Genomic DNA, 13,893 nt, shown 5'->3' with positions numbered 1-13,893 from the left:
AAAGAGCAGGAAGAAACAACAGCCAGGGATTTAACCAACACAGATACAAGCAAGATGTCGAATCAGAATTTAGAATCACAATAATAAGAAAACTAGCTGGAGTTGAAAATAGATTAGAATCCCTTTCTGAGGAGACAAAAGAAGTAAAAACTAGTCAGGATGAAATAAAAAATGCTATAACTGAGCTACAATCGTGACGGTTGCTGCAGCGGCAAGGATGGATGAGGCAGAACAGAGAATCAGTGATATAGAGGACAAACTTACAGAAAATAATGAAGCAGAAAAAAAAGAGGGAGATTAAGGCAAAAGAACACGATTTAAGAATTAGAGAAATCAGTGACTCATTAAAAAGGAACAACATCAAAATCATAGGGGTCCCAGAAGAGGAAGAGAGAGAAGTAGGGGTAGAAGGTTTATGTGAGCAAATCATAGCGGACAACGTTCCTAACCTGGGGAAAGACACAGACATCAAAATCCAGGAAGCACAGTGGACCCCCATTAGATTCAACTAAAACCGACCATCAACAAGGCATATCATAGGCAAATTCACAAAATACTCAGGCAAGGAGAGAATCATGAAAGCAGCAAGGGAAAAAAAGTCCCTAACATACAAGGGAAGACAGACCAGGTTTGCAGCAGACCTATCCACAGAAACATTGCAGGCCCGAAAGGAGTGGCGGGATATATTCAGTGTGCTGAATCAGAAAAATATGCAGCCAAGAATTCTTTCCCCAGCAAAGCTGTCATTCAAAATAGGAGAGATAGGGGCGCCTGGGTGGCGCAGTCGGTTAAGCGTCCGACTTCAGCCAGGTCACGATCTCGCGCTCCGTGAATTCGAGCCCCGCGTCGGGCTCTGGGCTGATGGCTCAGAGCCTGGAGCCTGTTTCCGATTCTGTGTCTCCCTCTCTCTCTGCCCCTCCCCGGTTCATGCTCTGTCTCTCTCTGTCCCAAAAATAAATAAACGTTGAAAAAAAAAAATTCAAAATAGGAGAGATAAAAAGTTTCCCAGACAAACAAAAATTAAAGGAGATTGGTGACCACTAAACCAGCCCTGTAAGAAATTTTAAGGGTGACTCTCTGAGGGGAGAAAAGATGAAAATATATAAATAAATAAATAAACAAATACATACATACATACAGACAGACAGACAGACAGACATACCAAAAGCAACAAAGATTAGAAAGGACCAGAGAACGCCACCAGAAACTCCAACTATACAAGCAACATAATGGCAATAAATTCATATCTTTCAGTACTCACTCTAAACATCAATGGACTCAATGCTTCAATCAAAAGACATAGGGTGACAGAATGGATAAGAAAACAAGATCCATCTATATGCTGTTTACAAGAGACCCACTTTAGACCTAAAGACACCTTCAGATTGAAAGTAACGGGATGGAGAACCATCTATCATGCTAATGGTCAACAAAAGAAAGCCAGAGTAGCCATACTTATATCAGACAATCTAGACTTTAAAATAAAGACTGTATCAAGAGATGCAGAAGGGCATTATATCATAATCAAGGGGTCCATCCACCAAGAAGACCTAACAATTGTAAACATTTGTGTGCCAAATGTAGAAGCACCCAAATATATAAATCAATTAATCACAAACATAAAGAAACTCATCAATAGTAATACCATAATAGTAGGAGACTTCAACACCCCACTCACAGCAATGGACAGATCATCTAATCAAAAAATCAACAAGGAAACAATGGCTTTGAATAACACATTGGACCGGATGGACTTAACAGATATATTCAGAACATTTCATCCTAAAGCAGCAGAATATACATTCTTCTCCGGTTAACATGGAACGTTCTCCAGAATAGACCATATACTGGGACACAAATCAGCCCTCAGCAAGTACAAAAAGATCGAGATCATACTGTGTATATTTCCAGACCACAACACTATGCAACTCGAAATCAACCACAAGAAAAAATTTGGAAAGGTAACAAATACTTGGAGACTGAAGAACATCCTACTAAAGAATGAATGGGCTAACCAAGAAGTTAAAGAGGAAATTAAAAGGTATATGGAAGCCAATGAAAATGATAACACCACAACCCAAAACCTCTGGGATGCAGCAAAACGGTCATAAGAGGAAAGTACATAGCAATCCAGGCCTTCCTAAAGAAGGAAGAAAGGTCTCAGATACACAACCTGACCTTATACCTTAAAGAACTGAAAAAAGAACAGCAAATAAAACCCCAAACCAGCAGAAGACAGGAAAAAATAAAGATTAGAGCAGAAATTAATGCCATCAAAACCAAAAAAACAGAACAGATCAATGAAACCAGAAGCTGGTTCTTTGAAAGAATTAACAAAATTGATAAACCACTAGCCAGTTTGATCAAGAAGAAAAAGGAAAGGACCCAAATAAATAAAATCAAGAATGAAAGAGGAGAGATCACAACCAACATAGCAGAAATAAAAACAATAATAAGAGAATATTATGAGCAATTATATGCCAATAAAATGGGCAATCTGGAAGAAATGGACAAATTCCTAGAAACATACACACTACCAAAACTGAAACAGGAGGAAGGAAATCGAATTAGTAATCAAAAATCTGCCACAAAACAAGAGTCCAGGGCCAGATGGCTTGCCAGGGGAATTCTACCAAACATTTAAGGAAGAGTTAACACCTATTCTCTTGAAGCTGTTCCAAAAAATGGAAATGGAAGGAAAACTTCCAAACTCATTCTATGAAGCCAGCATTACCTTGATTCCAAAATCAGACAGAGACCCCGCTAAAAAGGAGAACTACAGACCAATTTCCCTAATGAACATGGATGCAAAAATCCTTAACAAGATATTAGCCAACTGGCTCCAACAATACATTAAAAAGAATTATTCACCACAACCAAGTGGGATTTATACCTGGGATGCAGGGCTCCAACAATACCTTAAATAAAATTATTCATCACACCCAAGTGGGATTTATACCTGGGATGCAGGGCTGATTCAATATCTGCAAAACAATTAATGTGATTCATCACATCAATAAAAGAAAGGACAAGAACCATATGATCCTCTCAATAGATGCAGAGAGAGCATTTGACAAGATACAGCATTCTTTCTTAATAAAAACCCTCAAGAAAGTAGGGATAGAAGGATCATACCTTGAGATCACAAAAGCCATATATGAATGACCCAACACTAATATCATCCTCAATGGGGAAAAACTGAGAGCTTTTCCCCTAAGGTGAGGAACAAGACAGGGATGTCCACTCTCACCACTGTTATTCAACATAGTATTGGAAGTCTTAGCCTCTGCAATCAGACAACACAAAGAAATAAAAGGCATCCAAATCGGCCAGGAGGAGGTCAAACTTTCACTCTTCACAGATGACATGATACTCTATATGGAAAACCCAAAGACTCCACCAAAAAACTGTTAGAATTGATTCATGAAGTCAGCAAAGTTTCAGGGTATAAAATCAATGCACAGAAATCGGTTGCATTCCTATACACCAACAATGAAGCGACAGAAAGAGAAATCAAGGAAATTGATCCCATTTACAGTTGCACCAAAAACCATAAAATACCTAGGAATAAATCTAACCAAAGAGGTGAAAAATCTATACACTGAAAACTATAGAAAGCTTATGAAAGAAATTGAGGAAGACACAAAAAAATGGAAAAAGATTCCATGCTCCTGGATAGGAAGAACAAATATTGTTAAAATGTCGATACTACCCAAAGCAATCTACATATTCAATGCAATTACTATCAAAATAACACCAGCATTCTTCACAGAGCTAGAACAAATAATCCTAAAATTTGTAGGGAACCAGAAAAGAGCCTGAATAGCCAAAGCGATCTTGAAAAAGAAAACCAAAGCAGGAGGCATCACAATCCCGGACTTCAAGCTATACTACGAAGCTGTAATCATCAAGACAGTATGGTACTGGCACAAGAACAGACATTCAGATCAATGTAACAGAATAGAGAACCCAGAAATGGACCCACAAGTGTATGGCCAGCTAATCTTTGACAAAGCAGGAAAGAATATCCAATGGAATAAAGACAGTCTCTTCAGCAAGTGATGCTGGGAAAACTGGATGGCGACATGCAGAAGAATGAACCTGGACCACTTTCTTGCACCATACACAAAAATAAACTCAAAACTGATGAAAGACCTAAATTTAGGACAGGAAGCCATCAAAATTCTCAAGGAGAAAGCAGGCAAAAACCTCTTTGATCTTGGCCGCAGCAACTTCTTACTCAACATGTCTCCGGAGGCAAGGGAAACAAAAGCAAAAATGAACTACTGGGACCTCATCAAAATAAAAAGCCTCTGCACAGCAAAGGAAACAATCAGCAAAACTAAAAGGCAACCGACAGAATGGGAGAAGATATTTGCAAATGACATATCAGATAAAGGGTTAGTATCCAAAATCTATAAAGAACTTATCAAACTCAACACCCAAAGAACAAATAATCCAGTGAAGAAATGGGCAAAAGACATGAATAGACACTTCTCCAAAGAAGACATCCAGATGGCCAATCGACACATGAAAAAATGCTCAACATCACTCATCATCAGGGAAATACAAATCAAAACCACAATGAGATACCACCTCACACCTGTCAGAATGGCTAACATGAACAACTCAGGCAACAACAGATGTTGGCGAGGATGCAGAGAAAGAGGATCTCTTTTGCATTGGTGGGAATGCAAGCTGGTGCAGCCACTCTGGAGAACAGTATGGAGGTTCCTCAAAAAATTAAAAATAGATCTACCCTATGACCCAGTAATTGCACTACTTGGTATTTATCCAAGGGATACAGGTGCGCTGTTTCAAAGGGACACATGCACCCCCATGTTTATAGCAGCACGATCAACAATAGCCAAAGTATGGAAAGAGCCCAAATGTCCACTGATGGATGAATGGATAAAGATGTGGTATGTATATACAATGGAGTATTACTTGGCAATCAAAAAGAATGAAATCTTGCCATTTGCAACTACATGGGTAGAACTGGAGGGTATTATGTTAAGTGAAATTAGTCAGAGAAAGACAAATATCGTATGACTTCACTCATAGGAGGACTTTAAGAGACAAAACAGATGAACATAAGGGAAGGGAAACAAAAATAATATAAAAACAGGGAGGGGAACAAAGCATAATAGACTCACAAATATGGAGAACAAACAGAGGGTTACTAGAGGGGTGTGGGAAGGGGGATGGGCTAAATGGGTAAGGGGCATTAAGGAATCTACTCCTGAAATCATTGTTGCACTATTTGCTAACTAATTTGGATGTAAATTTAAAAAAAATAAAATTAATTCAAAAAAAAGAAACCAATAACAGGGGGAAAAATAAATAAATAAACAAACTATCAGCACAGCACATCTGGCCAAATTAACAAAAATTTCTTAGCATCAGCTGATTTCTAGGCCATGTTTAAACATCCCACGTCTTTCACAGACATCCTTTTTATAGGCAATCTGTTCAGCTCGGGATTCAAACAGTGTCCACACATTACATTGGGTTGATCTGTCTCTTAAGTTTCTTCTCATCTACAACTTACTGCCCCGCCCCCACTTTTTTATGCCATTTCTTTTTTGAAGAAGTCAGGTCATTTGTCCTATAGGATTTCTCTCATTCTGAATTTGGCTTACTACATCCTCATATGAGGCTTAATTTAAAAAAAAAAAAAAGGCAAAGAATTACCAGCACAGGTGAGAAGCAGGAGACCTGGCTGGGAAATATTCTCTAAAGGCACAGAACATCCAAAAACATTAGCTTCCTTTTATTTTTTTTTAAATTTTAATATTTTTATTTATTTTTGAAAGAGAAAGATTTAAAAAAAAAAAAAAGGGGGCGCCTGGGTGGCGCAGTCGGTTAAGCATCCGACTTCAGCCAGGTCACGATCTCGCGGTCCGTGAGTTCGAGCCCCCGTCGGGCTCTGGGCTGATGGCTCAGAGCCTGGAGCCTGTTTCCGATTCTGTGTCTCCCTCTCTCTCTGCCCCTCCCCCGTTCATGCTCTGTCTCTCTCTGTCCCAAAAATAAATAAATGTTGAAAAAAAATTAAAAAAAAAAAAAAAAGAAAGAGAAAGAGACAGAGCGTGGGCAGGGGAGGGGCAGAGAGAGGGGGAGACACAGAGTCCGCAGCAGGCTCCAGGCTCTGAGCTGCCAGCACAGAGCCCGACAATGGGCTTGAACCCATGAACCACAAGATCATGACCTGAGCCAAAGTCGGATCCCTAACTGACTGAGCCACCCAGGTGCCCCTTGCTTCCTTTTTTACTTACCCTTCAAGTTGTGGTTTGGAGCGAGAGGGAAAGTAGGGTGCAACTATTTCCATCCCAAGTCCACCCACAGTTTCAGGCTTTGGGCATATGGTGAGAAAAATAGTTAATGGAAAGAAAGGACACATCATATAGAAGGGAAATGGCATTGAGGGAAATTGCTCAGAGGAGGTGAAATTAAAGCATTAGAAGAAGCTTTTCCGGTGGCCCCATCTTCCACTGGCACCTTCCCTGAGGAAGATCAAAGCCTGGCTCAACCATAGCCAGTGGCCTACATTGCCCCCTGAGGTGAACTTCCCTCAGCAGCAATGATGGAATCTCAGCCCAACTTCTGTCCAGATCTCTGAAGAAGGCAAGAGTGCAGGAATGGCTTCCAGAATACTCTACATGATGACATATCTACATCCTCTCATGAAGGTATAGGACCACCAGTTCCATTACCCGGTGAACACATCCTACTGCACCTGGCCCCAGAAATAAATGGAGAACAGAGAAGGAGAAACATGGTCTGACGTGTACTGAGCCAGAAGTCAATCTGTGAGAAAGTTCTCAAGCCATCATATGTGTACAATTGACAGTGGAAGCCAGAATTCTCACTGCCGTTTAGCCAAAATGGAAGTGCTCTCCTTTCAAAAACATACTCAAGGATGCAGTGTATAGAGTTATAAATGTACCCTATACCTTCTCGGTGTTGATGAAAATTGAGTGAAACACAATTTTTTTCAGACTTCCTATTTGAAAAGCACAATCCTGTAGCAAGGCTATAAACAAATGAGTATGTATGTGTGTGTCTGAAGTCACGTGGTACATATACGTCCCAAATCTCAAGAATACGCCTTAAATTTTGATCAACTTTGTTAGAAGAAACAGGAGATTATCCTTTTAATTCTTTGCGTGGAAAATGACAGTTCTGGGGCAAGATGATCAAAGAATATGAAGCCAAGAAAAAGGTAGGAAGATGTAAGTATTCTAGACGGGTGGTAGGCACTTGTTTAGCAAACATTATTCCACCTTGGATTTGAAGATGTTTGTGGTGTTTGGCAACTTATTCAAATTTGTGTGTTGTTGGGATTTCTTTTCACATTTTAAATATTCACTTTTGTACCGGAAAAAAAAAAAAGGCAGGAAAAAAAAAAAAGAAAGCTATAAAATAAATGAATTAAGGAGTGATAATTAGCTTTGCACAGTTTCATTTAACAAAAAAATCCTTTAAATAGACAATGTGTTCTCCCAGGGCATTTTAATTATGACTTCATAGACTGTTACAGCTTGAAAAGACCTTCATCCTTAGTCCTGCACCTTAGTCTCAGACAGCTGGGGAAACTAAGGTGGAGAAAAGAACCAGGAACCAAAATCACACTGTGAGGTAGCGGCAGAGTTAGAACCCAGGCCCCTTGCCCTTGACCACAAGCTCCCACCTCCACGTGCTTGCTGGCTTGCAACTTGCAGAGAAGTGTGCAGGCTCTTCCAGGGGGGTTTGTAGCATGGCTTACTCGGAAACACACACACTGACAAAGCCCCCTGCATTTCTGCGCCACAGCACTGCAGCATCATGGGCCCCAGTCCAAGAAAGCAGACGGCAAGACTTTTTCACCTAAGCATGGTCTGCTCCACGCACTACACTCACCATGTTGGGGGGTCTGCAGCTAGAGAGGTCGGCAGATGCAGCAGATGCCCCTGCTGGACAAACAGAGTATCACAGTCCTGCCCGCCCTCCCTATTACTGCCCGCCCATCGCCAGCAGTTGGAAACCTATACATAAGCTATGGGGCCAAAGTGAAACAACTGTCCACAGAGAGGGGAAATGAAATATTCCATGAGACATTGTTCTGTTCATGTTCAATTGAAACTATAGCCATCAGAATTCCATCCACGAGATCCTGAAAGGATGAAACCCAGGTAGCCTAGTCCAGAGCAGTGCCTTGAAATTTAATGTGAACGCGGGGCACCTGGGTGGCTCAGTCGGTTAAGCATCCGTCTTTGGCTCAGGTGGCGATCTGGTGGCTCGTGGGTTTGAGCCCCGCGTCGGGCTCTGTGCTGACAGCTCGGAGCCTGGAGCCTGCTTCAGATTCTGTGTCTCCTCCTCTCTCTGACCCTCCCCCACTCATGCTCTGTATCTCTGTCTCTCTCATTAAACATTAAAAGAACCTTTTTAAGAAATTTAAGGTGAACAGACCTGTTCACCTGGGGATCTTGTGGAAATGCGAATTTTGATTAGCTGGGCTCCAGGTGGAGCTCGGGACCCTGCATCACTAACAAGGTCACCAGTGATACGATTGCTGGCTCAAGGACCACACTCTGAGTAGCAAGATTGTAGACGAAAGTGCATAAACTTTGGAGTCAGATGGAGTGGTCTGAACCCCAATTTTCCCACTTACCAGCTGTGTGATCTCAGACAAACGACTTAACCGTCTTGAACCTTGAAGTCCCTGTCTGTAAAATGGGCGTGTCCATACCTTCTTCACTGCATTTTGCCTGGATTGTGTGGATACCATATATGAGTACCTAGGATGGTCTCCAGTGTGTAATGGGCGTGCAGTGAAAGGTGAGCATTACCAGCACCACTATGCGAATTTTCTCCCAATAGGCTCATGTCCTCAGCAGCTCATACGAGTAAAAGGCTTTGATTTACACAAACATGGAAATCATAGCGTCTCACACTTATGGACGTCAGAGTCATTTATTAGCCCCCTCATTGCCAAGGCGAGATCCACCTATAACTGTGAACCCCGAGGCTTTTGTTCAGTTAGAGCTGAATTCTTAACAGGGGTCTTAGGCATCCCTGATGAATGTACATCTTCTCTCACATCCAACCTGGAAAGACACAGAAGAAATAAGATTGATGCCTCATCGCCACACTGGAAGTGAGCCGTATTTCACCTGTGCTCCAGGCAGACACTGAAACGTGACCTGCAAATAAAATCTTCAGTGAGCCCAGAGGGAAAGACTCAATGCTATGGAGCTAGAAGGTCTGGGTTCACATACCAGCATCAATGTTCCGTCATTGGGTCACCTCAAACAACCTTTAAGTAACATGAGCTTCAGTTTTCTTACCTGTAAGGAGTTGATAAACAGAACGCATAAGTTAGACACAGAATGGGAACTGCTTTGAAAAGGACCATCCCCACTGCCTTGGCTCCTCTTGTGTCAGAGGGGTTGGAATTCCAGAAAAACCAGGACCCTTTCTTCGTGGTTAGTTCTGGGTCCCAGGTTCCAGGAAGTTAGAGGCAGGAGATGTTACAGAAACGTTCATTTGAAAATAAAATATACTACAATTTATCTTACGGCCAAAGAGTTTCAGTCACTGAGCATCAAAGGCCCATCTCCCCATCTGGGTTACATCTGGAAGAAAAAGCAACAGAAACATAGGCCCATCTCCGTCGCAGATTCTGCTCTGGCCTCTCCAACTCATCCCTGACTCTGTGTCCAATAAATGTCAAACTTCCGTAGCTCCTGATTGCCCCTTCCACCCCCGTGGCTTTTCACATGCCCCCTCCCCTTGCCCTTTCCCTCCATCCTCCCCAGACTTTTGACCCAAGGCCAGTCAGGCCTCTTGGCTACAACAGAATCTGTCTCCAGGTGACTTCAGCACTAAAGCAGCCTGCCAGAGGAGCTCCCAGCATCACTGAGAAGCCTAGGCAGGTGGTTGGGAATGATGGAAAATCGCAGTCAGAACCGCGGCCAAGACCGCAGTGCAAAACAGTTCAGGGCCGACCCCTCCACTGCCAAGCACCAGAAGCCATAGGTGTGGGCCTCACCATCACCACCTGCCGCGGGCTGACTGCCCCCACACTGCCACCGTCACCAGTCCAGTGAGAAATGTGACTCAGCAGCTGCAATGCCAAGTTCAGACAGATCTGTCCAAATGGGCAAGTCTGGGGGACTTTGCCCTTCTTATAAGGAGGGGCAGAGAATGGGAAAATTGGGCTTTTCAACTTCCGTGGTGGGCCACACAGCCTGCATTCCAGCCAGACTCACTCAGGTAAAGGGCTCAGATGCCAGGCAGCCAGAAACAGAATAGACACGGCGACTCTACACGAGCATCCCCGTGGTGCCAAAACTCCCCAGACACGCTTTTCTGTGTGTGTCACACGCACACATTCACTCACCCACAGTCCCTGACCTGTGTTCCCAGCACCCCTTAAGCTTAATCATATGGTTCTGTATTTTTCTGACTAGGTTGCTGTGACTTAGAATACACTCCCCCCAAAGCAGACCTTCAGAAGAGGGATCACATAGCAGGGATTTATGAAGGCAATTCCTGGGGGAAGATCAGTGTGGGGAGAAGGGAGAGGAAGCTGAGCCAGGAGGAGATCTCAGACGGGAGTGAAGCAGAGGGTGGCTTCGGGCTGACCCCTCGGGAATTCACGAGGGTCATCTGCACCTCAGAAGTGTCCCACCCCCAGACAAGGGGCTGGGCTCCCACACTTCATGCCCAACAGGCATTGATTAGTGGCAGCCAGGGTGGGAGAGGGAAATTAATGTAAACCCCAAGGCACATCCTTGCAAAGTGGCTCCAGTCACCCTAGTAGAGTCCTTCGAGAAGAGCAGCAGACACAAGCTATTAAAAACATGATGTTGACAACAGCGATGGTAAAGTGGGGTCCAAGGAGGTGGGAGAGAGCTCTGCCACTCTCCGCTCCAAGGGGCCCACTGGACTGGGAGCCCCCTTGAAAGCACTGCCTGTGGCTGATTTGTCCCTACGTTCCCAGCACCCCACATAGGGCAGGAGCTTAGCAGGCATCCTGGAAATGTCAAAAAGTGAATAAATGCTGGCTACAATCGGCACATTTGCTGCTGGGATGCAAAATGAAGCAACAGAGATGAGCACAGACCCGACCGGAGGCAAGCAAGTGCAGGTCAGGGATTCCAACTTGGATTTACACTCCCTTCATTCTCGTGCAAGTCCTGACCACACTGTCTCTGCCAAAGGAAAAAAAACTCTTGGAGTTTCCAAGGTGAAAAGACCCCTGCCATTAGAAAGGATCCAGTGTGGAGTGCGCATTTGTCTGTAGAAGGTGAACAAGCATATGGAGTTCTCAGACACAGCCAGTCTACAACTATCCATCCTCTTCGGAGGAGGATAGAAGCTGGAGCTAATGCAGATGGCTTCCAGAAGTCACATAAAATACCCAAAGGACACGGGCGATTTGCTACAGCAGGTCACTTCTCTTCACCTGCTAGCAAGTGGAAGGCAGGACTGGACAGGCTCATAAGCCCCTGACAGATGTGCTTTCACGGGAGAGCCCCCCGAGGAATTCATCCAGGCTGACTCTGGAAAGAGGGCTATTTTTAATCCTATGCCTTTGAATTGGCAACCTCAGAGAAAGAGCAGAGCCTGGGGGCAATCTCTCTCTCCCATTTTAGGCTGAAGAAGCAGCAGGGAGCGATTTACCAAAGGCTTTGATCTGGGAGGCTAGAGAGAGCTGGATCCTCCTAGTCTGAGGCATAGGTGTGGCAGAACACCAAGAGAGGGGACCACCAAGTAAGGCCCTCCTTAGGGACACCATGGCCCAAGTCTTGTCATCAGGAAGTCAATGCTTTTTAACATCGCCATTGGCTTCTAGAGTTAAGGGCCACTGTGATGGTTATTTTTATGTCATCTGGCTGAGCCACAGTGCCAGATATGTCACCAAAGACTACTCTGGATCTTTCTGTGAGGGTGTTTTTGGATGAGATTAATATTTAAATGAGTGGACTTTGAATAAGATTGCTTTCTGTATTGAGGGTGGGCCTCATCCAATCAGTTGAAGGCCTAAATAGAACAAAAGACTGACCTCCCCTGAGCAAGCGGAAAATCTGCAGTAGTCTTTGGACTGAACTGTAACTTCAGGTTCATTTCTCCAAAGACAAACCCTGCAGATAGATATACATCTGTGTGTGTGTGTGTGTGTGTGTGTGTGTGTGTGTGTGTGTGTGTATGTCTTGGGACTGTCTTATCTGTGGCCCTAACTTGTCAATAAAAGTGATGTTTCTATTTAAATATATATATGAATGTACCTAGAAGGACAGTCCCAGGAGGTTGCACAGTCTCCACATATCTGGATAGAGAGAGCTCAGAAAGCAGACAGATCTTTCCCTGTGTGCCTTTCACAGAGGGTGGACCTACTGGGGCTTTGAAGCCAGACCAGGACTATCGGTAGTGGCAGTGTGAATGTCATGGCTGGGAACAAGATGGGAACGTCCACCAACACCCAGCAGGAAAGCAGGACAGACCCCAACATCACATAGGGCTACATCCAGTGGACGTTGACTCGGAAGGAACAGTTCCTGAAAGGAAGACCCCTAGCCAGCCCCATCCCACCCAGGAGTAGTCACAAACCCCCGCCCCCAGTGCTTTAAATCCATGCAGGGAAGAAGATGGGATTGTGAATTGACTGAGTTTAACCTGAAATAACCAAGTTTATTTCAGCAGAATGAGAATTTGACATAAATTAGTTTTAATTACAGAAAATTAAAGGTTAATTTCTTGCACAGTTACCTGAAGTTATGAAGGTTATAAATGTCATCATCCCCACAAACGCAGTATGTCCACACTATCCTGTGCCCCACAGAGGGCAAATTTAGCCTCTGACACACAGAGTCCCCCATTTCCTTCAAATATATTGATACAGAGACCCCAGCTCAGACCAACAATGTCCACATAACTAGGGCAGGCATTGCTTGCTCATTTGTTTGTTAGTTTTAAAGATCCCTGGATTATTCTCATGTACCACTGGAAACTACTTTAGATCTTCCTGTTCATGCCCGGTATGTGATCCTGTGTCTAGACAATTTACTGGCTGGACAGACAGAAGCAGACAATTACGGGTCTTTCCCCTCATTGCTAGTGTGTTTTCTGTCCTCCTGTTGTGGCCAAATTTCAAATATGGCCATATCAGACTCAGCCAGAAGTCTCAACTATAGTTGAATTTCACTTCTTCCTCCTAATTTGCTAGAAATCACACGAGTGGTTCATCCCATGCTCAGATGAACCAGTGAGGAAATGACAACAGCCATTTTGAATGGCCACCCCCTCATCCTGCCAACACTGTAGAACTACTGCGTGGAGACCCTGGACAGAGCTTCCTGAGGGGCGGGACCCAGGCTTCATGTTGTAGGGACTTGAGGGACCTGCGCGGGAGCCCTGAGCCTCCAGAGATGCTCAGAGTGTACTGACTCCAGTTGTGTGTTTCTCTGATGACCCTCACAAATCTCCCATGGTTACTTTGTCTTTGGAGACCCACAAAAGGATCAAACGGTCACAGTCAGGACCGAAATATCCCAAGAATGGGTTCCTTGCTAAACATGAAACTAAATAGAAAATCCATCCAAATGGGCACATCAGAGTATAGAGGATGAGGCAGTCTGCCATCCCGGGGTCCAGTGACCACTGCCATGCTGTCTGTCTCCTCAGGTAAGGAGGGAAAGGTGAGCGTCACCTGGTGGTGGTGGCAGGCACCGAAACACTAGAGCCAAGTTGAAAAGCTGGAAGTTAGGTAATGAGATAATGGTGTCTGCCTTCAAAGCAAGATGAAGAGGCCCATTCACAGACTTTCCGAGGGGGACTGGAAAGGTGACAGGGGTGGATGAAACAGGAAAGCAGGCAGAGATATAGCTCTGGATGTGTGAGAGGACTCAG

The sequence above is a fragment of the Lynx rufus genome, unplaced genomic scaffold (genome assembly GCF_022079265.1).
Source record: "Lynx rufus isolate CCGP_SWC_20201006 ecotype Redwood Valley unplaced genomic scaffold, mLynRuf1.p SCAF_11, whole genome shotgun sequence".
Lineage (NCBI taxonomy): Eukaryota > Metazoa > Chordata > Mammalia > Carnivora > Felidae > Lynx > Lynx rufus.
The sequence above is the reverse complement of the archived record's forward strand: the minus strand, read 5'-3'. Positions refer to the sequence as shown.